We start from the raw sequence: 27,064 nt of genomic DNA, 5'->3' as shown, positions 1-27,064 counted from the left end.
GCTCCAGTGAGGTTTTGAGTCAGTGCTGCCAGTTTCCTCTAGTTGCTTCTAGTAAGATGCTAGAGGAGAGAGAGATCAATGAAAGTAAGGACTGTTAAAGAAAAAGGAGCTAGGAGTGGATGCTTTTGAAAATTCTCAGCCTTCCCAGATGGCAAATTATGCACGATGAAAAAATGGTTTCCAAGCAAAGATTAGATGCAGAGTTCTGCCAGGAAAGCTGCCCTGCAGAGAGCCTTGGGAGTGATGGTAACATATATTGTTTAAGATTTCAGGAAGATAAAAGGTAGTGCCTTAGAGTAGTGTCTGCCAGACAAAAGGCCCTCCATACAGATAAGGGTGCCCCTCACCAACCCTCCCCATAAAGGATGGTGCTTCTAGGAAGTTCAAGAGCATTGTCCCTCAGCCATCTGCAGAACCCAAGGTCGAGAAGGAACCTCAGAGAGATTTGCGTTGTCTAATGGACCTGTTTTCATCACTGTGATCCAAATACCTGAGGAGAACAACTTAGAGGCGGAAAAGTTTATTTTGGCTCATGGTTTCAGAGGATTCAGTTCATGGTCACCAGCTCCATTTCTCTGGGCCTGAATGAAGCAGAACATCATGGCACAGGATGTGGCAGAGGAAAGATGCTCAGCTATGACAGCTAGGAAACAGAGAGAAAAAGAGAGGGCAAGAGAGAAAGGAGCCAGGGACAGGATAGAGTCCCCAAGGCCACACCTTCAATGCCAGATTTCTTCCAGTCATACCTGCCTGCCTATGGTTACCACCCAGCCATCCATTCAAATTATTAATCCATAAAGTGGATTAATCCACTAATAAGGTTACAACCCCCCCATCCAATGATTGCCTAAAAGTCCTGCCTCTGATGCTTTGGGGACAATGCTTCTAAAACATGAGCTTTTGCAGGGACATTCCAGATCTAAGCCATAACAAGACCCCAATATGAGTCACAGAAAATCCATAATGTTTTTAAGAGAACTGCATGTTTAGAAACCATACCAGCCTGGACTGAAAAGGACAGAGATAGCACAACATGAAAAGAGGCCTTTGTTTCCCCCAAAATTCTGCACCAGGAAGCAGATTGAGGATACTGCTTAGTCACAAACACATTATCCGTTTTCCTCCCTGTCTGAATAGGAGTCTAGAGTGGATGTTCCACACATCTGCAACAGTCAGGGACAGGAGATGGGCCGATGACTTCATGTAGAATGGTACTGGAGAAACTGTATTTAAGGTAGTCACATAGGACCTGAGTTAGATTCTGACAGCACATTGAGCAGATACTGCATTGTGAATGTGGGAAAGATATGAATTTTTGAGGACCGGAAGAGGGACTGTGGTATCCACAGGCTGGTCTATATTGATTCCCATCTCCTGGTCCACACCTCGTATGCCTCACTGTGCCACAGCTGGTCTGTGAGACCATCTGCACACAGCAGAAATAATGGCATGCCCCTTATGATATTGCCTATTTTTGTAAACATGTCTTTCATCTTGATGCTTTCCTCTCTCAGTCCCCACCACCACTAAGTCTATTTGCTTGCTCTAGAAGAGGTTAGCAGCCCTAGGAAGCAGCCCATGTGGTGAAGAACTGAGGCTGCTGGCCAAATCCAATAATGAACCAGGGCTTCTCTTCAGCAGCCGCATGGTCGTCCATCTGAGACACAGATCATCTAGCACCAGTGAAGTTCCAGTGGACTGCAGCTCTGGACAACATCTTGATGGGAAGTTCCTGAGAGACCCAGAGCCAGGACCGCTCAGCTAAGCCACCCTCAGCGTCTTGACCCCCAGAGACCACATGAACTACGAAATGCTTTTGTTTTGAGTCACTAAGTGAATTAACCACGTGTTCCTGATGCTTTGACAGCTGGGGCCTTGCTGGCCCTGAAGAGACTGTGCCTCCCAGGGCTGGCCAGTAGAGAAAGTGCATTCCTTTTATCTGCAACCATCCTGAGCCCAAGCCCATCCCCCTCCTTTATCAGCTCTCACTGGGCTCCCACACTGTGGGGCCCTCCACCTGCCCTAATCACTCCAGGGCCAGGTGCCAGACAACCAGAGGCAGCCTCCATGCCCAGGAGTCGTCTGGAATTATTCAAACAAGCCTCCTAAACCTGCATACCCTGCCTAGCCCACTCCTTCTTTCAGAAACCAATATAGGCTCTTTCTTGCCCACATTTCTCCTCTACTTCGAACTCCCGACAGACTCTGGCGCTTCCCTGCGTGGCTGCCCATTCTGCCACATGGGGTCTATGAATATAACAAACTCTCTTTACTGGCAGTCATTTCCCGACCCTTTGGCCTGGACATGCCTGAATAACAAACCTACTGAACACACTACGATTTGGGGTAATTGTCAAGCACATTACTAGAAAACTAGCATGCTAAAACACTTGTACTTTTTCCTTCATTACCACAATGTCATGGTCACACCTAATAATATTAGCCGTCATTCCTTCAAATCATCAAATGCTTCCATTTCATAAAGGTCCTGCCTCTCCCTAAAAATGTCTATATATGAGTTTGTTGGAGAACAGAATCCAAATAAGGTCTGCACGTTGCATTGGATGTTATTATTTCGAGTTTCTTTTCAAAGTAGAATTTTTCATAAAAGGCAAAATCTGAGTCTACAGTAGACATACAGCAACTAGATACAAAATATTTAACTCACTCATGAGGGAAACAGCAGGATGGTAAGCGGGTTAAAAGAAACTGAGATATATGGTGCTGGGAAGTGATTGCTAAGTTAGATTTTTTAAAAACTGCTTAATAACCTTCAATAATAAATTGTTACCTATTTAGTTGTCTTAGCCACCAGACAGAAATCGAGTGCATCTGTACCTGATATCATATTTTTTACTAATGGAATCAAACAAGAACAATTCGGAGATTCAACTAATGAACCTGGACAAGGTTCATCTTGGCTGCCATCAGGCAGAAGTCACCAGCGTCACTATCGGTTTGTCTACATTGTCATCTGCCCTCACAGAGTTGTGAAATATCAGGATTTATCTTTTTTTTTTTTTTTTTGTACTGGGGTTAAACCCAGTCCTTTTTACTTTTTGTTTTGAGACAGGGTCTTGCAAAGTTGCCCAGGCAGGTCTGAAACTCGTGATCTTCCTGACTCAACCTCCGGAGCCTCTGGGATTACGGATGTGCACCACCTCGCCCGGCTGGGGATTCATTTTAAGTATTCTGAGATGAATGTGCACACCGTAGGTGTGTTGGCAACAACATGACGTGGCAGGACAGGAGTCCACATCACCTTTCTCCAATTCCAAGTTCATTTTGGTTGTTTTCCTTACCCTTCTTCTAGTCTAGAATAGTCCACCATGCAGTTGTTATTCTTTTTTATTTGTATTTTATTTTATTAAAATAGATTTTTTATTTTTAATTGTTGATAGACGTTTATTTCATGTATTTATATGCAATGCTGAAAATCGAACCCAGTGCCTCACACATGCCAGGCAAGTGCGCTACCACTGAGCCACAATCCCAACCCCTGGAGTTGTTATTCTTTAGAATAGAATGTACCACATTCTGGATTTATCTGTTCACTTCCCTCATGTATTTGAATCAAATGTGGTTTTTAAGTCAATAGTTGCTAAAAAAATAAAAATAAAAAATGCCGCAGGTTATTAGTGATGAGGTTTTTCGGTCAGATTCATCAAATCATTATAGGGTGTTAGAACAATGTTTTATTAACTTATTCATTTTAATCATTCACCTCAAATTATAATATTTAAGATTCCCATTGGGGTCTCTAAGGCAGAAGCTTTGTGCTTGGTTCCTAGCATGCAGTCTCCCCCCTCCTCCCAGGAGCCTCAGGAGTCTGGTTCTTTGGAAATACCGGGTGGGAGGGGGATGGGAATTCTCTGTCCCCACCTACATACCCTCTCCCCTCTTCCTTCCCAGACTTTCTCTGAAGGTTTTGGGACTCGTGCCTTTTCTAGGACACTAGCTTTTCTCTTTGACATGAATCTCTGATTTGTTCTGCTTCTCCATGTCCCAATGTCAGCAGGGTGGCTCTTTGCCTGGTTGGGCAGGGGCAGCGCCACGTGGGCACCAGGTACTTCTTCCTGTGCCTCCTGCAGGAAGAGCTTGCCCGGAGGTCCAGCTGGTACCACTGACAGCAACTTTAAAGTTCTTCTCATTTTCCTTATGGGCAAACCAAGGATAGCAACTTGATTCCTCAGGTTTGAATTTGAGAACCCCACCCCAAATTTCAGCCCAAATTATATTAATCTAGTCTATTATGTTGAAAATTCTAGAAGTATAAAAAAGTAGAAAGTTATTACAATAAACATCCATTTACTCTTCACTGACATTCAAGTGTTAGTATTTTGACTTCTTTGCTTTCTTTTTCCCTTTTTCTTGACCTGTTCAAAAATAAATTGTAGGTGTGAATTTTACTCTGAATACTCTGTGTCCTCCAAAAACCAGGGCACTGTTCTTCCGCCTCACCACAAGGCCCTAGCATAGCCATGAGAATCATCACTAATTCCCCAAGGTCATCTAATATTTACTACTTAGTCAGATTTCCCCAGTTGTTCCAAAAAATGTTTTTTGGCTTTTTTTTTTCTTTTCTTTTCTTTTTCTTTTTTTTTTTTTTAAACCAAGATCGAATCAGGGTTCACTTATCTCTTTTGGTTGTTTTATCCCCACAGCTGACCCCAGGGGTGATTTCAGAATATGCCCAGAAATGCTCCAGTTCAAAAGATGGACCTTTCTGATGGATGGACCATTCTATTCCGTTAGGATGAGGCAGAAGTGACAGCTTATGCCTTCTGAGTCTGGCTCATTAAAAGCACTGTGGCTTTCTCTGGCTGTCCCTTGGAGTAAGGACATGACTTGCTGTTGTTTCACATTTTGGAGTGCAGATGCTCCACGCCCATGATGAGGGTACACCTGGTAAGTCGGAAGCTGCCTGCAGAACAGTGGGGCCTCACAGTGCGCTGCAGAGAGCCTGCTGCTGCCCCTCCAGTGGCAGGGCTGACTGGGAGCTGCAGCTCACAGCTGCTGTCCAGCACGGCACTGCGTGTCTCTAGCTTGGGGAAAGAGCTAAATTCAAAGTCCAGTTCCCAGTGCACACATGTTGCTTCATCACCATTGCAGAGTCAAAAAATCAGATGTCGGTGGTGCCATCATCCATTGGGGACTGCCCTCAGTTTGTTAATCCACGACAGATAATTAACACAGCACCATTAGGTTGTTCCTCTACCACCCCTGCTCTTTACTGTGGACTAGAAGGTTAGTCTCCAGGCTTGCTTAAACCCATTCTGTTCTGTTGTCCTATATATAGGACACCTAGAAAAGCTTAAATTGAATAATTTTATAGGTGTCCTATTTATAAAAGGATGGTGCATAACGGGACTTCGGGTGAAGCATTTTTAGCCAGCGTTTTTATAGCTTGTTTTATGAACTTCTTGGTACATTATGTTAGATGCCCTACCATAGTGGTGTTCAGTTTGCTCACTTGGTTCCATCACTAAAGATCTGACTCCACACAGTGGAGCGTTGCTCAGACACCCTCTCCCATCAACCCCATTCCCACAGGAGGAGTACTTTTCTCACACCACTGCTACTGGGCCCAACCATGGGACTCGCTTCGGCCAACTGATGTCAGCAGTGTGCTCATGTGTTCACTCTTGCCTCCCTGTACTGCCACCGTCACCCAGAGAAGAGCTTCTCCCCAAAAGCTGCCCCCTCCTCCTGACCCTGAGCCTCAGCTGGAGTCGTCCCTCAAAGCAGGGCCATGCACCAAGTCCTAGATCAGCTGGCCTGTAGGCCCATTAAAGTGAACCATTCCTAGGGGGCTGGGGATATAGCTCAGTTGGTAGAGTGCTTGCCTTGCATGCACAAGCCCTGGGTTCTATCCCCAGCACTGCCAAAAAAAAAAAAAAAAAAAAACTATTTTTCCAACCCATTCTGGGTTGTTTTGTAGGCAGCATTTTTTGTGGGGATACTAACTGAATGACAGAGCCAAGCAAGATTACTGCTACAGACATCACAAACAATCTTCTTCTCTCAGAATTAGCCTCCCAACCCACAGGCATGGCCACCTGGCAGATTTAGGTTGTAAGATCCTGCCCCCAGGTTCCTGATGGACCAAACCAGGTTGGATGCCTGCCCCAAGTTAGGCCTTTGGTTTGGGAGAGAGAGAAAACTAGCTACTTTGTCAGAATATGGCTGGGAAAGCAATGCATAGATGCAAGCCCTGTGGGGTGGCCATATAGTGTGATAGAAGCAGGTCTGAGGTGAGAGACTGAAGCAGACTCAAAGCCAAGAAGAGTGTCCCCCCTGTACCAGGGCCTGCCTTCATCCCTTTCTGAGACCAGGAATCTTTCCTGACCTTCAGATCTAGAAAGCTAGTGCCCTTAAAACAAGTGCCCCTTTTGTGCTGAAGAAGGTGTCACTGGGTTTCCATTTTGGCAACTCAAGAGTCTCCATGCCCCTACCTGGCCCTGCCTCATTGGATGGCAACACTGAACATACCCGTAGGAGCTTCCTGTGGCTTCCATAGCAAATTACCCGACCCTGGCGGCTGGAGGCAACAGAAATGTGTTCTCTCTCCGTTCTGAAGACCAAAAGTCTGGCAGGGTGTGCTCCCTCTGACAGTCCTAGGGAGGACCCCTCCTTGCCTCTTCCAGCTTCCCAAGGCTGCAGCTTTCCGTGGCTTGTGGCAGCCGTGCTGCAGTGTCCGCCTCCATCCCATTTCACCCTGCTCCTCTGTGCCGCCGACTCCCTGCTCTCTCTCTTATAGGTATCCTTGCTGGATTGAAGGCCCAACCAGGGAGATTTCATCTCAGGGTCCTTAATTTAATTGCATCCACAAAGCCCTTTTTCCAAATAAGGTCACATTCACAGATTCTAGGTACTAGGACATGGGCCACATACTCACACAGGCTTCTGACCCGGCCTCTGCCCGTAGAATGCCTCATATATTGATGCCTGTGTGATATCCAGAATTAAACTGGATAGCAGTTTACACATCCATAAAAGTTGCATGTAGTCTATAAAGCAAGATTCTGACAAGGTAACAATTCTTCCATGTTGAAAGGTATATGTACTTACATGTTTTAGGATCCCTGCTGAAGCAAAAGGTACTTGGATTAAGGAAGGTGTATAGCTGAAGTGTAGGAATGTGAGCAAGCAACATGCCTTCTTGAGATCATGGTGGCCTCAAGAGTGTGGAAAGGATTCCCTGTGATTGTCAGGAAGTGAGAAAATCTATTCTGGATTTCTGCAGCATCAGGACTCAGGTTTGCCCAAAGTCTCTGGCCCTAGTAGCCTCAGTTACCTGGCATGGTAAATATCCTCTTTCCGGGCAGGTATTTTTCAGTCAGGGTGGACTTATAATTAAGTACTGAGAACTTTATAAGAAATTTTAGACCACAGTGTTAATGTGAAATTCATTTCATAGATTATATGCATGCTTAATATTTTATATTCTTGAAATAGTTAAGAAAATTGACCTATTTGAAGATCAGGCATGTAACACCATTTAAAATGTGTAATTAAATCGTTGGTGGCACTTGTGATTTAAGGATGAAGTCTCACTATGTTTATTTAACATATGGAAACATTTAAAATAGGACTTGGGTTTTGCTTTCTTAGCCAATTCAACTTATTAGATCTCCTATAATTGGCATTCAGAAATGGTTTTTGTTGTTATTAATTCAGACAATGAAAATACTTTAAAAGGAAATCAGTTATATTAAATTGAGTATGTAGTTTAAAATATTTGAAGATGATTAATTAACTAAGTTAGTGAATGGAACCAAGTATGAACCCAAAACCCACTTAAATCTGATTCCTGGTTTTTCTAGATGTGTAAAAGGAATGAGATTTGTAAACCAAATTTTAATAAGCAGTGAAGGAACAAGCATTTAGAATTTATAAATTTCACACATTGGAAATTAATATGTGAAGCCAAAATAAATATCTGTGTCATTCTTTCTGTACCCAAAAAACTACACTCAAGGATGCCAAAAGTCCTACAAATAACATGCTGTCTCTGTCCTGTCTGCCAACATACAGAAAACTTTCTAAGGTTCAATTAAACTACATCAAGTAAAAGTTGATTAAATTTCCATCTTCAGATCATCTATAAAATTGCCCTGTTCCAATCCACCATTTTACTTTATTGGTACCTATTGTGTGGACAGCCTCTCCTTTGTCCTAAGTTGCTGGTTTGTGAAATTGTGTTGAGCCTTGGGAGGTTAAGTGGCAGAACTCTTTGGAGCTGGACTGCCAGGTGCAAGCCACAGCTCCACCTCTGTGTTTAGCTCCCAGCCTCCCTGGCTTATCTGCAAGGGGAGTAAACCGTTCCTACCCCAGCTGCCTTTTCAAGGATTAGTCATGTGATAAAGTGCTTAGAACTGTGCCTCATACCTGATAAACGCTTAGTAAATGAACAGTGTGTGCCTAGTAGTATGTGCAGTTTGTGAACTTCATACCACCTCACAAACCACAAGCTCCTTGTGCAAACAACTCAATCCTTCTGTGAGAGCTGGGCATGTCATCCTCTACGGCAAGGTGGCCAAGTTCAAAGAAATGGATTCTGGCCCCCAACTCATTCAGACAGTAACCTTGGTGGACCAGCAGGAACGACAGTGCCCTTCCTTATCAACTAATTTCCGTCTATGTGTGTGCAGCAAGGGGACAAAGGGCAGCAACGTGGGGCAAGCTCTTACTCCATTCCCAATGAGATCACTCCTAAAATCCGACAATCACTAAAATTCAGCAATTGGTGTCATGGTTGATTTTATGTCAGCTTAGGCTACGGTGCCTAGTGGTTTGTCCAAGCACTGGTCTAGATGTTGCTGTGAAGATGTGATAACATTTAAATCAGTTGATTTTATTGGTTGATTAATTGCTTGATTGTTGAGCCAGAGTCCTGCTATATTGTCCAAGCTGGCCTTGAACTCCTGGGCTCAAGCAATGCTCCTGCCTCAGTTTTATAAATGGCTGGGACTGCAGAGGTCACCACTGCATCAGCTTTACATATATCCCCCTTTGGGCTGGGGATATAGCTCAGTTGATAGAGTGCTTGCCTTGCAAGGCAACTGGGTTAAATCTCCATCACCACACACTCATACAAAAAGGAACTTCCTCTGGATAATATGGAGGCCCTAGTCCTACCATTTGAAGGTCTTCAGAGCAAAAACTGTGGTTCCTCAGAGATAAGCAATTCTCCCTCAAGAGAGTGACATAGAAATCCTGTCTGCTGAAGAGTGAAGCAGGTAGCATCACTATACCAGAACTTAAACTATACTACAGAACAATAGTAACAAAATCAGCATGGTATTGGCACCAAAACAGACTGGTAGACCAGTGGTACAGAATAGAAGACACAGAGACTAATCCACAAAATTACAATTATATTATATTAGACAAAGATGCCAAAAAACATGCAATGGAGAAAGGATAGCCTCTTCAACAAATGGCTTTGGGAAAACTGGAAATTCATATGCAACAAAATGAAATTAAACACCTATCTCTCACCATGCACGAAACTCAACTCAAAGTAGATCAAGGACCTAGGAATTAAACCAGAGACCCTGCATCTAACAGAAGAAAAAATAGGCCCTAATCTTCATCATGTGGGATTAGGCCCCATCTTCCTTAATAAGACTCCTTTGGTGCAAGAATTAAAATCAAGAATCAATAAATGGGATGGACTCAAACTAAAAAGTTTCTTCTCAGCAAAAGAATCAATCTGTGAGGTGAATAGAGAGCCTACATCTTGGGAGCAAATCTTTACCCTTCACACATCAGATAAAGCACTAATCTCTAGGGTATATAAAGCACTCAAAAAGCTAAGCACCAAAAAAACAAACAACCCAATCAATAGGGCCAAGGACCTGAACAGACACTTCTCAGAAGATGACATACAATCAATCAACAAATATATGAAAAAAGTTCATCATCACTAGCAATTAGAGAAATGCAAATCTAAGATTTCATCTCACTCCAGTCAGAATGGCAGCTATTATGAATACAAACAACAATAAGTGTTGGCAAGGATGTGGGGGAAAAGGCACACTTATACATTGCTGGTGGGACTGCAAATTGGTGCAGCCAATATGGAAAGCAGTATGGAGATTCCTTGGAAAATTGGGAATGGAACCACCATTTGACTTGGCTATCCCTCTCCTCAGTCTATACCCAAAGGACTTAAAAATAGCGTACTACAGGGACACAGCCACATCAATGTTTATAGCAGCACAATTCACAATAGCTAAACTGTGGAAACAACCTAGATGCCCTTCAATAGATGAATGGATAAAAAAAATGTGGCATATATACACAATGGACTATTACTCAGCAATAAAAAAATTAAAATTATATCATTTGCAGGTAAATGGATGGAGTTAGAGAAAATAATGCTAAGTGAAGTTAGCCAATCCCCAAAAAACAAATGCTGAACATTTTCTCTGATATAAGGAGGCTGATTCATAGTGGGGTAGGGAGGGGGAACGTGGGAGGAATAGACAAACTCTAGATAGGGCAGAGGGGTGGGAGAGGAAGGGGGGATATGGGGTTAGAAATGATGGTGGAATGTGATGGATTATCCAAAGTACATGTATGAAGACATGAATTGGTGTGAATAAACTTCATATACAACCAGAGATATGAAAAATTGCGTTCTATCTGTGTAACAAGAATTGTAATGCATTCTGCTGTCATATATAAATTAAAAAAGAAAGAAAGAAAGAAATCCTGTCTGCATTTTTAGCCTGCTAGTCCGCATTACAGATTTCAACTTGCCAACCTCTACAACTGCATGAACCAATTTCTTAAAATGAATCCCAATTTATCTATATAAATATCTGTCTCAGTCTGCTGAGACTGCCACAACTAAGTTCCACAGACTGAACAACTTCAGCAATGGAAGTTCAAGATCAAGACACAGTCAGGGTTGGTGTCTGGTGAGGCCTCTCTTCCTGGCTTGCGGACAGCTGCCTCTCGGTCCTCACATGGACTTTCTTCTGAGAATCTGTGAAGAAAGAGAGACACCCTCTTCCTCCTCTCCCAAAGACTGTAAGGTCAGGCAATGGTGGCAATCAAGAGGAGACAGATTTAAAAGGGCTGCTGGACGAGGCTTTATTGAGACTCACCCCTGGGCAGAACTCTATCAGACCGACAGAGTGGATAGGAAGAGGGTCTGAGGAGAAACCATGTGGGGACTTGAGCAGAGTGGAATTTTATGGGGCTTATGGCAGGAAGGGAAGGGCTTGGGACAGGAAAAGGGGTTTTTAGAGTCCCTTAACCCATGGGTGTGACGCCTCCTCTATTCTGATTGCTGTAGTAGGTGACTAGCTCCGTGGACACCTCTATCTTCAGCACTATGGGATTCTAGATTAGCACGGTTGCTGCTGTTTAATTCAGTGACTTGATCTTTTAAATGTTCAAAATCTATTTTTTATTCATCTTTAACAAATGTGCTAAATGACTCCCCTTTTATTTTTTATTTTTTTGGCCAAAGGCTTAGTTATAAATACTTATTTATAATTTTTAAATCATACATACATTGGCCAGGAGATCCTGCTGATTGACAGGCGGTTCCATAGGTGCCTGATTGATGTTTCTTTCACGCATGGGCTGCTTGGGGCTTTGTCCCTAAGTCACCGACCTGACAAAGACCACAGTCTTATTGTATTAGGATCCCACCCTTTTGACCTCAGTAGCCTTCACTGCCTCCAGAAATGCCCTGCCTCCAAATACAGTCACCTGGGGGTTAGAATTTCAACATGTGCATTCGTGGGGGACATGACCCAGTCCACAAATCTATCTACTGATCCATCTATCTCATTGATTCTGTTTTTCTGGAAAGCTCCTGATACAAAAAGAATGGAATTTGAAACTTTATCAGTCAACCCCAGTACTGAGCTTTACAATCCATCATTAACCTATAGATTGCTTAATTTAAGTGCTTATATCTAGATATAATGAAGAGGAAATGCTTATTTAATGCCCCCAAAATAAATCTTACAGAGAGAGACACAGGTTTGTATCAATGTTCCTTTTCTCCATGATAAAGTCTTTGCAAGGCCCTACCTTGTTAATGAGGTAGATGTTGCAACCCAATTATCCATGGAGTTAAATTCACAGAGACAGAGTAGTAAAGTCAATCCTTGAAATAAAAATTAAAGCATGATGAGCCACTGTTTGATATTTCGGATCACAAAGTAGTTTCAAAATAAACACTACAGTTCTACAAATTAAATGAGAGAGGTTTATAGCAGCTCTATTTACAATTGTCCCCAAATTGGAAACAACCTAAACATCTCATGAGTGGATAAATAAACGACAATACAGCTGCACCATGAACTACCACTTGAATATCAAAAGGAACTAATTATTCATACATCCTAAAGCGTGAATGAATGAGGGAAAGAAGTCAGTTTCAAATGGTTCTAACTGACCTGATTCCACTGACGTGACATTCGGAAAAATAAAACTGTAGGAAGAGGGGCTGGGTGTCACTCAGCCCCAGAGCATCTGTCCAGCATGTGCAAGGCCCTGAGTTTGACCCCAACCTTGCAAAAACAAAAACAGCCACAGCTGTCGGAAGGAACAGACCTGTAGTTGTGAGGGACTAGAGACAGGGGAGGATGTAACAACAAAGGGAGATGACACAGGGGGTTTTTTGGGGGTGATAGAATTGTTCTGTGACTGTGGTGGTGGATACACATGTTAGATCCGTTAAAACTCACAAAAGAATATGCCAAAATCAAAAGCCAAATTCACAGTATAAAAAATAGTTTCAAATATAGAAAGGGACAATATCCAAAAGCATTACCAACAGTTCCTTAACCTTTTCTTTTCTTTTCTTTTATAGGTATTTTTTACTTAAAGTTTTGGAAAACAGGAATATGTTCTGCTTCCAAGGTTCTTCATTTTATGAGAATACCATGAGAGTGCAGGCTCATCCTGTCTCTGCCAGCAGGGACCCCACCAGTACCCAGCCAGTTCAAAGGTGCACTTTGAAGGTCCCTGATGGGTCACGAGAACCCTCTTCCATTTTCGGAGTCCAGGCCTGGTAGCCCTATACCCATCTTCTCCACCACAGCCAATAAAGCCTGTGGCTGGGCCCACCTCCTCAGGGGTACCCCTAGGCAGGAGATCCACAGTATGGCTGGCAGGATGGGCTGTAGGAGCCCTCCTAGACCACAATGTATGTGGAGGAAAACCAAAGAGGAGATGACCCGGGCCCTTCCACCTGCCTCACAGCCTGCTGGGTTGCTCTCTGTTGCTGCTGCTTCTGGGACATGCTTACCCCATCAGCCCAGCCCTTCTGTCCAACACCTGCCATGGGTGTGCCGCTCTCTCTATTCGGATTGCTGTAGTAGGTGACTAGCTCCGTGGACACCTCTACCTTCAGCACTATGGGATTCTAGATTAGCAGGGTTGCTGCTGTTTAATTCAGTGACTTGATCTTTTAAATGTTCAAAGTCTATTTTTTATTCATCTTTAACAAATGTGCTAAATGACTTTCCTTTTATTTATTTATATTTTTTTGGCCAAAGGCTTAGTTATAAATACATATTTATAATTTTTAAATCATACATGCAAGGTTGTGATGAGAGGCATTTAACACCACTGAATGATTTCTCTGCTAACACCCTGTATAGTTCAATAAATCTGTCCAAACCTTAAAGAAAAGGAGAAGAAGAAGAAGAAGAAGAAGACCACCACCACCATAATGAAAGGAATATTGTTGTTGCCAGATGCAGTAGCACATGCCTGTGATCCCAGTGGCTTGGGAGGCTGAGGCAGAAGGATGGCAAGTTCAAAGCCAGCTTCAGCAACTTAGTGGGCTCTAAACAACTCAGAGAGACCCATCTTTAAATTATATATATATATATACTAAAAGAAGTGGTTAGGGATGTGGTTCAGTGGTCAGGCATCCTTGAGTTCGATCCCTGGTACCAAAAATAAATATATAAAAGGAGTATTATGCAATCATGTCTTTCTTTTCGAAGTGCAGAGGAGGGCAGAGTTAAACCCCTGTGAGTTGCAATTAGGTGAAGCAGTGTTAAGGGTAAAATGAGGCGCTGTCATGGAGTCCATTTCTCTTACTTTTGGTGATACAATTTAAGTGGCTACACATTATTATATTTTGGTGTTCCAATCTAAATTCAGAGGCTTTCTTGAACATCTTTCCCTTCTCAGTTCAAAGGTGGAAACTCTACCCTATTGTTCTGGATAAATGGGAAACATCCTATTTCTTCTCAGAAATGAGGTCTATTTTTATGGGAAAAGGACTCCGTCCTGTCACTGCCTGAGACACTAACTGTATTAGGGATCTACTGCTTTAGTACAAACGCCCCCACAACTTAGTGGCCTAAAAGAGCAGTGCATGGTTTCTCCAGTTTCTGCTGCACTTCCCTGGGTTCAGGCTGCTGGGGATGACGGAGGCTGGAGGTCTACATGGTCTTATTCCTATGTCTGGGGTCTTGGTTTGGCTGTTGGCCAAGCTTCTCTCTCCATGAAGTCCCTGACTATTCCTGGAGATTGAAAATGGAATTTACAATGTCTCTTAAGACCCAGTCTCAGAGTCTGTATAATGTCACTTCTGCTGCATTTTATTTAAAGAAAGTCACAGGCCAGCCTATGATCAAGAAGTAGAGCAATAGGTCTCTTGATGTAGCAACTGAGTGAAGACACAGGAACACTACTCACGATGACCATGGCTGTAATCACCTACACACTATCGTAATAACATTTGAAGTTTACATAAGAATTAATTAAGGGGCTGCAGTTGTGGCTCAGTGGTAGAGCACTTGCCTAGCATGTGTGAGGCACTGGGTTCAATTCTCAGCACCACATAAAAATAAATAAAATAAAGGTGTTGTGTCCATCTACAACTAAAAAAAAAAATTTTTTTTAAAGAATTAAGTTAGCTCTTGGCTCTGAACCTGTGAACTTGCATGAAATTAGGCTAAAGATATATTTAGGATCAGAAGCTCACATTCAGTCCAGCTTTAATGGAGTTCGTCCTTATTTTCAAACTATTGGAAATCAGCTATAGATGAGCAAGAGAAATCTGATTCCCTAATCTTTTATGGGGTTTTAACCATCAATTAAGAGAAAAATACTGCAGAATCCACTCACTATTTTTAAATGCACTATTATTATCTAATTGTATGTCAACTCTCTTTGGTTTCCTAATGTTTAAACATTTCACAATATTGTAGAATTATGGAAGAATCCCATTTCCAAGAGGACGTAGGCAAACTCTAACATAATTGTACTCTGGAGCTTCATTAGCGTCAGGTCCCTGGGACAGAAGACATAAAGAAAGACCAGAATAATCTTTACACATGTAGCACAGACTTGACCCCCTGTCACCACAGGCTGCAAAGCTTGCTGTACTCTGGCAACAAGGAGCAATGTTTGGCTGTGGACCAGGCCCACACTGACATCTGATCACCTCCGCAGTCTGGGCTAATTCTAAGAAATCCCTGGGAAGAAAGTGGCATGCAGAACTATCAAGGCTGGGAAGCTGACGGCATACCTGCCCCAATTATTCACTTCGCCAAATTCTTCATGCTCTTTTCCACTTCACAGTCTTTTCACTGGCCATTCTCCTTGACCATGAATTTGACCTTTAGGTAAGTAATGAAACATGGGAACATAAGCAAGGGCTTTGGGGTCCTGAAAATACTCTGACCTGACCCTCTGTAGCTTACAGCTCATAATTTCAGCTTCCTCTGAAACTTTAAATTAGAAGCCCTTTCTGTAATCCCCAACCTGCGCCTGAGCCCGGGGCCTTAAAGCTGGGGGAGACAGAAGGCCACGCTGGGGAGAGTAGGTCCTGCATGGACACAGGGCAGGTGGAGGGTTCCAGGCACTTAGCCACAAACAGGGACAAGAAACACAGAAACTAAAATGAGGAAAGGAGGAGGAAAAAAGGATGTTTTCAGGAGACAAAGGTGTCCTTTTCTGCAGTCTGCCTATGCTGAGGTGGCCTTCCATTGTCAGTGAGGAGCCTGAAGAGGAGTGCAAATGTGTGCTGGGCATGGGGTTAGGACAGGGTGCACACCACGGAAGGCAGCCCTCCTAGGTATCCTGCAAGGCAAACAGCACAGCCTTTTGCGCAGAGCAAAAGAATCTGCAAACCTCACTCCAATGCTCCAAGTTTTCTTCTGAAGGTGACTTCTTAGAACTCAAGTAGATGAAACAACTGTGCAGTCAAGGCAGCTAGGAGCTGCATGTACCCTGGCTGCTGTCAACATAGACAAGGCTATTCCTTCTCCCCAGAAAAAGCAATTGAAAGCTTTCTGGGTCAAGATAGTGCTCTCCTCTTCTTTGCTACCCTCCAATGTTAATGCAATCTTCCTTCTCCCCTCCCATCCTTGTTCCTAGGTCAACTCCCAGAATTCCTGGTCTTTCTCTCTTGACAGAAGCCTCTACCTAGATCCTTATCCTCAGACCTCCCTCCTTCCCCACCTCCAAGACCTTGACTCCAGGATATGAGCTGACCATCCTGCCTTTCCCCAGGTCCTATAAATTCAAGTCCAAATGCCCTAGTGTGGAACTGACATCGTGCCTCAGTTTACCTTCCCAAGCCTCTCTCTTCTCCTGTCCTCCTCCCCTCACCACTGCTAAATCCATCAAACACTTGCACAGGGCTGGGCTTTAACTCAAGCTGTTCTCTCTTCCCAGAAGACTCTTCCCTGACTCGCTGCCAAAACGCAGTCTCTTGGAGGTGGAGGCAAATATTATTTCAGCTGTAAACCTCCTCCCCACATCCTCAGCAGAGCCCCTACTCCAACAAGTCTCTGCTGGGTGCTCCTGTGGATTTGTGCAATGTTAAAACATCTGCAACCAGTTATAGCTGGGAGGTGGAGTGTCTGCCTCCCTCCCCACCCGGAGGAGAAGGTCCTCACAAGATTCAGTCTTTCCAAGCTCTGCCTTTGCTTCCATGTAGTAAGCAGGTCTCTGTGTACCAAGCAGTCTGAATGGAAGACTCTCTTTAAACACCCGGAGGAAATTTATTAGAGCTGTTGCAAATCTATGCAGTTGTTTTTTGAATTGAGCTGACCTTCCTCTTCTCAAAATATCTAAAATTAGGTCTTTAATTTTAAAGACCTTAAATGTTAAGAGTCACCATATGACCCAACAATGCCATTTTAACATACATAACCAAAATGTTAGAGTCAGCCAAAAGAACTGAAAACACTCAGCCACACAACAATTACACAGAAATGTCCACAGCCGAGGTATTCATAATAGCAAAAATGTTGAAACAACAAACCACATGTTCCTTGACGGAGGAAGAGATAAATAAAGTGTAATATATCCATGTAATAAAATTTGGCAACAAAAAGGAATGAAGTATTGATCCATCCTCCAACACAGATGGACCTAAAAAACACACTTACTGAAAGAGGCCAAATAAAAGAGATTAGTATTATCTGATTTCATTTATATGCAGAAATAGTCCAATCTATATAGCAGATTAGCAGGTGTCACTGGCTGAGGGCAGAGGGAGAATGGAGAACCATCACTAGTAGGTATGTTTTTCTTCGTAGAGAGGAAATTGTTCTAACGTGGATTGTGATCGGGTTGCACAACTGCGAGAATATGCTAAACCACTGAACTGTACACTTGGGTGAATGGAGTAGTATATGAATGATAAATAATCAGGCCTTTGAGCACTGTCAGTGTTCTGGTCTTTAAAGGCTGGGCGTCCCTTCTGTTCTAAGCACAAGAATATCACCGGGGGAACAGCTCCAGGATCTCCTCCCCACCACCTTCTCTTCACCCACCTTTCCTCTTTCCTTGTCTTCTGCTCTGGGAAGAGGGGTGGCATGGGTGTTGGAGAGGCCAAAGGTTCCTGAAGAGCCTCTAGGCATACGCAGGAGGAAAGCTGGCCCGGAGGCTGCCCTGCAGGCCTTTGAGGTTCTTTGGGAACAAAGCTCTGGAAGACCTACACTCAGGGAGACCTGCACCCCTCCCCAGTTCTCCGGGGGCCGCCCCCGCTACAGTAAAGGGGCAGTTTTCGGCCTCCTGTAAGGGCTTGGCGCCCAGAAGTCCCGGAAGACCCTGAGCCATCGGACTGCCTGCACCTGGGTTCTGTCCTTCCAGGGGCAGTTGCTGAGGTCGCGGCAGGATCCGCCCAGGGCCGGAGGACGTGCAGCACCGCGTCCTTGGTGGGCACGACGCCTACGGAGGGAGATGAAGGAGAGGAGGGACAGGGAAGGGGTCGCGGGAACTCGGGTGCTGCCTCTGACCGAGCGGGGCGCTGGAGGTTTGGGAAACGGTAATGTTTTCTTTGGGGAGAAAAGACTGTCCGGGAGACGGACGAGGAGACTCGGGGAGAAGGCTGGAATGCACCAGCCGAGGATCAGGGCGGGAAGCGGGGCACGCGGGGACAAAGGGGACCCCCGCAGCCGTGAGCACGCTGCGTCCCTACAGGGCGCGGAGGCGAGTTCCGCCGCCGGGCGCCGCCCGCGGGGCTGGGTTTTGCTCCTCCGCAGCGAGTGAGCTGCTGGGGTCGCAGGGCCGGGACCCGAGCACGTGCGTCCCGGGAACCGGAGGTCGCAGGGACTCCGCCCTCTTCCCGGCCGCTCACCTGGGCGGCGACCCCGCAGCTCGGCCTCGCTCGGGCCGCCTAGTCCCCGGTCGCTCCCTCTGCTGTCCCGCCGCCGGAGTGGCCCGAAGCTTCCCGGGCTGGGGGCGGGCGCCAGCAAGAGTGCGTCGTCCTTTTGACTCTTCTTTCTTATCGCCGTTCTTGTCATCGTTAGACTGCCAAAGTAATCCGTTATCTAATTTAAAAAATATAAAATATGTTGTGATGGGCAATGGTCTCCACCTAACGAATCCGGAAACCCTGAAAGTCTGTCATGTGGCTCGCGCTCACTCGCACACCCAAAAGGTGGGAATCTACAGATACAATTAAGTCGTTTTAGGCAGGAAGATCATCGTGTATTTTTCCATGGACACTTGTCGTCTCAGCCCAGGGAGTTTTCTAAGAGGGAGGCAGGGAGCCAGGCGTGGTGGCACACACCTGTAATTCCAGCGACTCTGGAGGTTGAGACAGGAGGCTCGCAAGTCCAAAGCCAGCCTCAGCAATGGGGAGGCCTTAAACAACTCAGTGAGACCCTGTCTCTAAATAAAATATAAAATAGGGCTGGGGCGTGGCTCAGTGGTTGTGTTTTGGGGTTCCATCACCAGTATCAAAAATTTAAAAATAAAATAAAAACTGATCTAAAAAAAGAACACTGCACACATGACCTCCATTGTCAAAAGAGAACAAACACCAAACAATAAAAATGAGGGCTATTTTCCAAAACAAGTGGCTTATACCTTATAAAAATGTAGGTGTAATGAACAACAAGAACTAAGAAGCTCTTCCTTCTTAAAGGGGAATAAAGGACTCTGGTCACTGAACAGGAAAAAATCAACATCAATGTTTTTTTCCTTCCATTATAAGTGATGTTAGTTGCACTGACATGAATGGACCCTGAGGACTGTCATGGTTTAGACATGAGGTGTCCACCAAAAGCTCATGTGTTAGACAATGCATGCACATTTGCAGGTGAAATGTTTGGGTTTTGAGAGCCTTAACTGACCCAGTGGTAACTGTAGGCATGTAGGGTGCTGCTGGAGGAGGCAGATGGGGGGTAACTGAGTGGTAACTGTAGGCATGTAGGGTGCTGCTGGAGGAGGCAGATGGGGGGTATGTGTTTATCTCTAGTAAGCAGCACTCTCTCTGCTTCCTGGTTCCATGTCCTGAGCTGCTTTCTTCTGCCATGCCTCCCAACGCCATGCTCAGCCTCCTCTTGGCCCAGGACAATGGATTTGGCCATCTATGGACTGAGCCCTCTGAAACCGTGAGCCCCAAATAAACTTTTCCTCCTCACTAATTGTTCTTGTCAGGTCTTTTGATCACAGTGGCAAAAAAGCTGACCAAAACAAGGACATTAGGCAAATTGAAGTAATTGAGTCATGAAAGGGCAAATATTGGGTGATTCCACTTATCTAAGGTATCAAGAATACTCACATTTAGAGAGAACAAAGAGAGGTGGGTGTAATGAGCGGGGAGGAGGGGAGATGGGTGTGATTGCTAAGGGGCACAGAGTTTCAGTTTGGAATGAGGAGAAAGTGCAGGAGATGAAAGGGTGATGGTTGCATAGCATTGTGGATGTATTTAATGGCATAAATTGTACACTTACAAGCGGCTAAGCCAGGCATGGTGGCGCATGTCTGCTAATCCAGCAGTTCCAGAGGCTGAGGCAGGAGGATCAAGAGTTTAAAGCCAGCCTCAGCAACAGCAAGGCGCTAAGCAGCTCATGAGACCTTGTCTCTAAATAAAATTCAAGTTAGGGCTGGGGATGTGGCTCAGTGGTTGAGTGCCTCTGAGTTATATCCCTGGTAACTTCCCCCATCAAAAAAGTGGCTAAAACTATAAATCTTGGACTGGGGTTATAGCTCAGTGGTAGAGCATTTGCCTAGCATGTGTGAGGCATTGAATTCAATCCTCAGTACCACATACAAATAAATAAATAACATAAAGGTATTGTGTCCATCCACAACATATATATATATATATATATATATATATATATATATATATGTCTTATTATATTGGATATATTTTACCACTATAAAAATATTTTTTAAAAAAATTGAAACTTCAAAAAGTAGATATTTGTCAATGATTGACAAAATTGGCATAAGTTCTGTAAATTGTATAACAACAGTGTGCCAAGGCTAATTCCTCCATTTTGATGACTATGCTATGGTTATATAAAAGAATTGCTTAAAAAACAAAAAAGAAATATACTGAAGTATTTAGGGGCAAGAAGGCATCATATCTAGGATCCACTCTCAGATGGTTTAGAAAAATTAATTTATACAAATTATTTTTAAAAAAATTTTTAGTTATAGATGGACACAAAACCTTTATTTTTTGTTTATTTAGTTTTATGTAGTGCTGGGGATCGAACCTAGCACTACATGCTAGGCAAGGGCTCTACTGTGGAACTATAACCCCAGCCCTTAATTAATTAATTAATTTTAAAATATCTTTATTTTATTTTTTTTATTTTTTTTATTTTTAAGTGGTGCTGAGGATCAAACCCAGGGCCTCTCATGTGCTAGGCAAGCTCTCTACTGCTGAGCCCACAATCCCAGCCCTCCAGCCCTCAATTTATACAAATTCTATATGTAGGGAAAGGATGGTAATGAGAATGTAGCAGATTAATAACATTTAGGAACTGTGGTGAAATGTATATGGGAATTTTTACTATGGGTTGCAACTTTCCTATAAATTATTTCAAAGTAAGCAGTTAAAAAAAAAATCTAGAAGAGGGTCAAGGAACTGGAATGAGACCATTTCTGGAGGACACTCAATCCTAACTCCTGGAGGTCCCAGTGCAGGGAGCTGCCTGGGCCACCATGGCCCTGCCCTGAGACCCCCTAATGCAGGCTGGTTAGGGGAGTAGATTTGCCTTTCTCTAGCTGGTTCTAAATTGGAAATAGCAACAAAAAATTAGAGAAGCTGGTGGTTATTGATGAGGTCCTGAGTGTGTTGGACCAAGGGTCTCAACTGCACTGAACTAGTGGGGCAGAAAGAGACTGGGAGCCCTTGGGAGGGATGTCTGGTGGTCCACTCAACTGTAGAAATGGGCCAGTTGGAGGAGGCAAGGTGAGCTTGGGTTTAGCTCAGCTGGGCCTTCATCTGAGGCGTTTCAGTGGAAAAAAGCGAAGCCGGGAAGCCAAGTGAATGTTGAAGTTCAGTCCTGTCAGTGTCACTGAGTCTGGTGGAACCATGGTCAGCAGCCTCCCTCCTCCTCCACTGCACACACAGCATGGGAGAATCTCAGTGACTCCTTCTATCTACGTGAAGTTCAAAAACAGGCAAGAGAAAAGGATGGTGATAAAAGATACCCATGGCCAGGAGGAAAGGGCATCCACTCGGAAGGACAGAGAAAACTACTAGTGGTCCTGGAAATGTTCTGTATCTGGATCTGGGTGGTAGTTACAATTTATCAAGAGGTGCACATAGGCTTTGGGCACGTGTGTGTGTGTGTGTGTGTGTGTGTGTGTGTGTATGTGTGTGTGTGTGTGTGTGTATGTGAATTTTTCATTTGAAAAGGTTTAGGTGGCCCCACCCCCATCTTGGCACAGAGCACTGAGATGGCATCCACATAAATGAGGCATTCATGCAGATTCAATGGAGATTCGATTTACCTTGTTTGTTATTTCGTTGCTTAGCAACACAGTCTAAGCTGCACAACCCAGTGAAGCCAACCATTAACAAATGGGGGTGGGGAGGGAGGGGTGCTAAACCAAGGCTTTAAGGGTGATGGACATGAAGGATTCCCACTCCAGCCTGCTTCTGCTGTCCAAGGTGGAGGTGGGGGATGGGGGATTGAACAACACAGGCCCAGCAGGAGCCCTGACCCCTCCTGGAGTGGGCTGGCTGCTGTGAACTGCTCTGCAGTGAGCCTGCCTGCTGCATCTATCACTATGGCAACTGCCTCCCTAGCACTGGGGCTAAAATGAGGCTGGTGGGTGTTGGGCAGTGATTGGAGTCTCCCCTGCCATAATGAGGAACTTGATGAGTCATTGCAGGGAAAGGCTGATTCTTGGGCACAGTCTATCCTGCTGACATGGGATATGGGACATGAGACAGATTGGCCAGAGATCAGTGGTGGTTTCTGAAGGCAGGACCACAGCCATAAGACCTAAGGACCAGCTACTAAAATGAAGTGGAAATAAACAAAGACCACCCAAGTGAGAACAAGCAAAGGGTACTCAGAGCTTGCTATACAAAAGAGTCAGCCACCATCATTTGTGTTTGGCAAAGACTCAAAGGCAGGCAGAGGAGGGAGAAAGCCCCATGGTGGAAAAAAGCCAGCCTCCAGGGGTGCCCTGATTCCAAGGAAGCTTTTGGTGTGAGATGCTGCAGACGGGGAGGCCGGTGTGACTGGTTAGAGGAGTATATTTGCCTTTCTCTAGGTGGTTCTAAATGGGAAGTAGCAGCAAAAAATTAGAGAAGCTGGTGGTTATTGATGAGATCCTGAGTGTGTTGGGTTCATTCTGCAGAGGATGCAGTTTGGCACCCTTGCACTGGTTGCAGCAGATTGTGGGATAGAGTTCCAGTGCCAGACACAGTCTGGCCACTGTCTCTTCACATATCCAGTTTCTCAGAGAAAGTCTAAAAGTTGGGCAGGTCAGGAGAAGGGGCCCACGGTCTCCTTAACAAGGAAGTGGAACCTGTAGTAGTGTAGGGACACAGTTTGAGAGCTACCCTAGAAGTGGGATGTGGAGCCCAATAGGAAAGAAAGCAAAGGAGGAAATGAGGTTAAATACCTGGCTGAACTCAGAAATGCAGGAGGAGAGGGACACCTCTGTCAGTGATGACTAAGTTGCTGATGAGACCATAAGCTCCTGGCACAGGTCCTGTGCCCACCAAGTGTGGGCATCTGGGCAGTATGGGCCTGGTGCTCACTTCCCTGAGGTGCTCTCCTCTTCTGTCCCTGTTACTGCTTGTGACGTAGATAGAAGTAATAACTAGGTATAAAGGAGACATAGAATAAAGACAAAGAAATATATTTTAATTTAAAATTCTGCATACTTTATCAGGCCTGTCACCCTCCCACACCCGGCCCCCTCCCCCCCGCCCCCCCAGTCTCTCTCCCAGGCCTTTCACTCCCAAATTTCTAGGCTGGGGATGTGGCTCAAGCGGTAGCGGTAGCGGGCTCTCCTGGCATGCATGCGGCCCAGGGTTCGATCCTCAGCACCACATACAAACAAAGATGTTGTGTCCGCCGAAAACTAAGAAATAAATATTAAAAATTTTTTTCTCTCTCTCTCTTAAAAAAAAAAAAAAGAAAATCTGTAAATCTACCTTTTGCACTGTTAGTTAGCTCACCAACAAATAAAGTAAAAAAGAAAATGACATTTTAAGAAATTACAGGTTAGAGGACTTTCCAGTATTATCTGTTGTATATAGATAACAGAAACCAAGTCAGCCTAAGCATCTTGAGAATGACCAGACCACCAAAAACTACCTTGAGATCACCAGACTGATGTCATCCCTACACACCTTCCCATACGTACTCCTCACCAGGAACATGTCCCCAAACTCCTCACCAAAAACACTTCTCTCAGTCTTGTCATGGCCCACATTTTCTCTTGAATGTGTATTTTTTTTTTTTTCTTTCCTAAGTAAATCTCTGGGCCTTTTCTGACATATGCTGAAATTTTTTTCTGTCATGTATGCCAAGAACCCTCTGTACTTGAGCTGACCTCCCCATTTCTCTGGGACTTCCTTGGGACCCTATCCTGAAGATTTCTCTTTTCCTGTAACAGTTGGACATTGTTGGTACTCAGTAAATCCTTGATAAGAATTGGATTTCCTTATCATTTTACGGCTCCTGAATAACTGGTTAGAAATTAAAATAAAAATATTGTTAGGATCAATGTCAAAATCTGTTGATGCAAGTGTGAGTCTAAAACCTGGGCTCAGGGTGGAATGGAGAGGGTGGTGGACAGGGAGAAGGTGCCAGGGATAGAAATGCCACTCCACGGGCACCAACGGGGTGTGCATTCTGTCAAGTTGAGACAATGCACCCTCCCCAGGGGAGGACAGGGTGGGTCTGTGGGGAACCAGGCAGCTCCCTGTGGAACTCTGTTTCAAGTGAGGGAAGAGTAGTTCTCTAAAAGAAAGATGGATGTCATTGCTAGAGGGAAAGGGGAATTCACAGACAAAAACGATGCATATATGCACATGTACATTTTAACAATTTTGATCAGAGAAGACTTACACCTGATAGGGAATTTCTACTTAGAACCCAAAGTTATGTCTAAAAAGTCAGAATGTTGATCATTACAGGGATTCCCCAAATGAAGTTGTAATAAAGATTCTTTCCCAGGAAAGCTAGGCAATAGCTTCTAATCCAACTGTAAACTTCTCTGAGGGCCCAAAGCAGGGCTTAGGCCTGCCTACCCTGCTTACTTTCGGGGGCTAATATAACATGTTGTGTAGAATAAGGAGCCCAAAATCTTTGATAATAATTGTCCTCATTAGTTTTCAGACTGCTGTGACAGAACATTGCAGACTGGCCCAAACAACAAGGATTTCTTTCTTTCAGTTCTGAAGGAACATAGAATGTTCCAGCAAGGAGCCAGCAAGTTCAATGTCTGGTTCTGACCCTCTTACTGGTTTACAGATGGTCACTTTCTCACTGAGTCCTCATGTAGAAAAGAGGGAGAGAGAAGAGCAGTCTCTCTTATGGGGACATTCCCCTCATGGAACTCATCTAAACCTAATTACCTCCCGAAGACCTCACTTCCAAATGCCATCCCATTGCAGATCAGAGGTTTAATAAATAAATTTTGGGGGGACCCATTCAGTCCATAGGAATGATGAAAACAACAAGAGAAACTCAGCTGCAGAATTTAGAGGTTGCCATGAGTGAAAGGGTGACAGATGCCACCTAACCTCTAAGGTTTCCTCAGGGTTCCATGCATGTAAGACAAAAGCTCCAAGGAAGAGTTTACTTGAGAGCAAAGCTAGATTCTCCTTGATTTACCATGGGGCCACATCCTGCAGCTCTGTGCAGCCCCAGAGACTGAAACTGGCTCAGGAAATTGGGTGGCCAAGCCAATGCTGCAGCCTGAACTGGCAATGAATCAGGTTGCTGCAAGAAAACTCTTCCTGACCCAATGGATTTGTTTCCTGTGGCTGCTGTAACAGGTTACCACAAACGAGGAGGCTTAAAACAGCAAAAAATCTATCCTCACAGAGTTTCCAAGTTGATAATTCCAAAATCAAGGCATCAGCAGGGCCACATAACCCATAGAAGCTCTGAGAAGAACCCTCTGTGAATGTCAGATTGGGCTTGCCATTGCAGGACTGGGGTCAACTACTAATAACTCTAATAACCCTGTCCCTGAGAGGCACCTGCTCACCTGCTGACATTGGCTGCACCTCAGGACTAAGCACTAGGAGTCACTGAACTGCTTGATGTCGCAGGAGGGAGACTGAGTCCTCAATTGCTATCAGCTCCCCTATGCACTCCCCACATCCTGTCTCTTGCGGGTGAGCCTTTTCCTTTGCCTGGTTCCACTGAGTCGTGGGATCAGCAAGGCAGACGCAACTGAACATAGGTGAGACTCAAGAAAGGGATTCCCCACTAGTGTTTTTCCACTTCTATCTCTTCAGAAGGAACTTCAAGGCATAGTGTGTCACCTGGGTAGATAACCTGGGTGCTGCCACTGGAAGACTTGTAGGAGCTAACCCTGATTTATCTTCTTCCTCCCTCCAACTCCTCCTCTGACTTTTTTTTTTTTTTTTTTGCAAGGATTAGAAGATCAAGAGGGGATGCTGGGCATGGTAGCACACACTTGTGATCCCAGTGGCTTGGGAGGCTGATGCAGGGAGAATCAGGAGTTCAAAGCCAGCCTCAGCAAATGCTAGACACTAAAGAACTCACTGAGATCCTGTCTCTAAATTGAATACAAAATAGGACTGGGGATGTGGCTCAGTGGTTGAATATCCCTGAGTTCAATCCCCAGTACCAAAAAAAAGAAGAAGAAGAAGATGATGATCAAGGTTTTCTAAAATAAATTTATCTTTATGAATATTAACAACAGTGTTTTAAATGAAAACAAGCAATTTCAGATTTAATAAAAATCTTAAAATTTGACTGTCATGGAGCTAAGCATATAGCTTAGTGGTGGAGTGATTGCCTAGCATACATGGGGGAAGAGGGGCCAACAATGGAGAAGATAAATCCTTGCAAGACACTGTCCCAGTTACAGTTACCTACTTCCTCTAACTAGGTCCTCCACCCCACCCCAGTAGTCCATACAGTTATCAATGGATTAATTCATCAAGTGGATTAATCCAGCAATGAGGTCAGTGTCCTCATTATTCAATCATTGCCTAAAAACCCCTCCTCTGAACCTTGCTGCATTAGGGACCATGCGTTCAACACATGAGCTTTTAGAGGACAGTCCAGATCCAAACCGTAACAATCATTTAGTCAAGAAGATATTTTTGGAGGGGACTGGGGTTGTGGCTCAGCAGTATAGT

General features: G+C 44.4%; 1 long non-coding RNA gene across 1 annotated transcript; it reads right to left on the bottom strand.

Annotated features, from left to right (window-relative positions):
- Positions 1–530: 530 nt before the first annotated feature.
- Positions 531–18,807, bottom strand: LOC143400523 (uncharacterized). The gene is made up of 2 exons (XR_013091452.2): positions 18,587–18,807; positions 531–643 (listed from the first exon to the last, which is right to left on the bottom strand). It is a non-coding gene; the product is annotated as an uncharacterized LOC143400523 (long non-coding RNA).
- Positions 18,808–27,064: the final 8,257 nt, after the last annotated feature.

The sequence above is a fragment of the Callospermophilus lateralis genome, chromosome 5, assembly GCF_048772815.1.
Source record: "Callospermophilus lateralis isolate mCalLat2 chromosome 5, mCalLat2.hap1, whole genome shotgun sequence".
Lineage (NCBI taxonomy): Eukaryota > Metazoa > Chordata > Mammalia > Rodentia > Sciuridae > Callospermophilus > Callospermophilus lateralis.
The sequence above is the reverse complement of the archived record's forward strand: the minus strand, read 5'-3'. Positions and strand labels throughout refer to the sequence as shown.